This window comes from Brachyistius frenatus, unplaced genomic scaffold, assembly GCF_029030835.1.
Source record: "Brachyistius frenatus isolate BFR_SWC_R1_liver_20210118 unplaced genomic scaffold, ASM2903083v1 Contig_875, whole genome shotgun sequence".
NCBI lineage: Eukaryota > Metazoa > Chordata > Actinopteri > Embiotocidae > Brachyistius > Brachyistius frenatus.
The window spans coordinates 1-2,500 of NW_027211474.1; the positions used below are offsets into that span (position 1 = coordinate 1).

The window sequence follows — 2,500 nt, forward strand, 5'->3', positions numbered from 1 at the left end:
AACCCTTTTTTTTTTTTTCTCTGAACTGGGGCCATGATTAAGAGGGAGGGCCCGGGGGGCATTCGTATTGTGCCGCTAGAGGTGAAATTCTTGGACCGGCGCAAGACGGACGAAAGGTTTGCCAAAATGTTTTCTTAATAAAGAACGAAAGTCGGAGGTTCGAAGACGATCAGATACCGTCGTAGTTCCGACCATAAACGTGCCAACTAGCGATCCGGCGGCGTTATTCCCGCCCCCCGGGGCCCCTCCGGGAAACCAAAGTCTTTGGGTTCGGGGGGAGTATGGTTGCAAAGCTGAAACTTAAAGGAATTGACGGAAGGGCCCCACCAGGAGTGGAGCCTGCGGCTTAATTTGACTCAACACGGAAACCTCCCCCGGCCCCGGGAAACCGGAAAGGATTGACAGATTGATAGCTCTTTCTCGATTCTGTGGGTGGTGGTGCAGGCCGTTCTTAGTTTGGAGGTTTTGTCTGGTTAATTCCGATAACGAACGAGACTCCGGATCAACGTTCGCGGCCCCGTGCGGTCGGCGTCCAACCTTAGAGGGAAAAGTGGCGTTCAGCCACACGAGATTGAGCAATAACAGGTCTGTGATCCCCTTAGATGTCCGGGGCTGCACGCGCGCCACTGAGTGGATCAGCGTGTGTCTCCCTTGGAGAGGCGTGGGAAACCCCCTAAACCCCCATGTGATAGGGATTGGGGATTGCAATTATTTCCCATAAACGAGGAATTCCCAGAAAGCGGGGTCATAAGCTGCGTTGATTAAGTCCTGCCCTTTGTACACACCGCCCGTCGCTACTACCGATTGGATGGTTTAGTGAGGTCCTCGGATCGGCCCCCCGGGGTCGGTCACGGCCCTGGCGGGCGCCAAAAACGATCAAACTTCACTGGGGGTAAAAGTCGTAACAAGGTTTCCGTAGGTGAACCTGCGGAAGGATCATTACCGGTCGCTCCTCTCCCCCCACCCCGGTGGTGGCAGTTGCAGCAGCTCGACGTCTCCGGACAAAACGCCGAGGGTCTCCTCCGCAGGCGGTCGCGTCGCCGGGCCTCTGGGCCCGGGGCCCCCCCCGGGGGGGGTCTCCGAGGCGCGCGGCCTCCGTGCCGTCTGGGCCCGCCGGGCCCTTGCGGGGGTGGGGCTGCGTGTCAACACGCCCCGGGCCCCGACCTAGTCTGGCCCCCGGGGAAAACCCACCGGACGGGTTACGCGTCTCCGCTCCCCCTGACGCGTCCTCCGCTGCGCCTCGCCCCCCGGCTTCCTGTTCCGAGTGCCGTCGGACTGGGCCCCGGGTCGCGCGGGGTTGGAGGGCAAAGGAGGAAATGGGCGGTGCGCCCCCCCCGCCCGGTAACGCCCCGGCCCCGGGTCCCCCCGCATCTCGGCGAAAACCTAGTCCCAGCGCGGTCGGCGGCGGTCCGGCTCGACCGTCCCCCGCGCGCCTCCGGGTCCCAACGCTCTCCTCCCTCCGCCGGAGGGAGGGGGGGGTTCTGTCTCCTCCCCCCCACCACCCCGGCCTGCCCCCCCCGCCCCGTCACGGGCGAGGGGCTTGCGGGCTGGGACGGGGAGCGCCCGGGGTTTCTGTCTTCACCTCGTCCGATTTTGTCTCCGAAACCGGGCGAAAAAACCCAAAACCAAAACAAAAACAAATACAACTTTTGGGTGGATACTCGGCTCGTGCGTCGATAAAGAACGCAGCTGCTGCGAGAACTAATGTGAATTGCAGGACACTTGATCATCGACCCCGAACGCACCTTGCGGCCCCGGGTTCCTCCGGGGCTCGCCCGGGGTCGCTTTGACATCAATCGGGAGACGCCTGCCGTCTCCCGCGGTTGGGGCTGCGCAGGCATCCGCTGCCTTCGCCCCCCTAAGTGCAGCCCAAAAAACCGGGACGCTCGTCGCGACGCGCTGGCCTGCCCGGGCCACGCGCCCCGTGGCCCCGTCGGCCATACACGCCTCCTTCCCTCTCCCGCTCTCCGGAGCGGGGGGCGGCCACCCCGTCGGCCCGCATTGCGTCGGGCGCGGCTGCCGGGGGACACGTGCTGTCTCCGCGCTGCCCCCGCTGGCCGGTGCGTCAAAAAGGGGTTTCCCACGCCGGGGGGGACGCCTGAGGGTCGGGGACGGGCCTCGGGGGGGGCGCGTGCGGTGGCGACGCCTGGGCTCGAGTGCGGTCCGCCGCGGGGGCACCCGGCCCTTTTTGACCTACCCACAGAGTCCGTGAGCCTCAACCGGGGGGGGAGGCCCCTCTCCCGGGTGAGCCACGTCTTGCCCGCCGGGCCCTCATTGACTCGACCTCAGATCAGACGAGACAACCCGCTGAATTTAAGCATATTACTAAGCGGAGGAAAAGAAACTAACAAGGATTCCCTCAGTAGCGGCGAGCGAAGAGGGGAAGGCCCACGCCGAATCCCCGTCCGACGGGCGGGCGTGGGAAAAGTGGCGTATGGAAGACCGCTTGCCCCGGGGTCGTCGGGGGGCCCGAGTCCCTGATCGAGGCTCAGCCCGTGGA

At 64.6% G+C, this 2,500-nt stretch overlaps 1 pseudogene; it reads left to right on the top strand.

Moving 5' to 3' along the window:
• The first annotated feature begins 2,280 nt into the window (after positions 1 to 2,280).
• Positions 2,281 to 2,500, top strand: part of LOC138615288 (28S ribosomal RNA) — a 3,457-nt pseudogene continuing 3,237 nt past the window's right edge.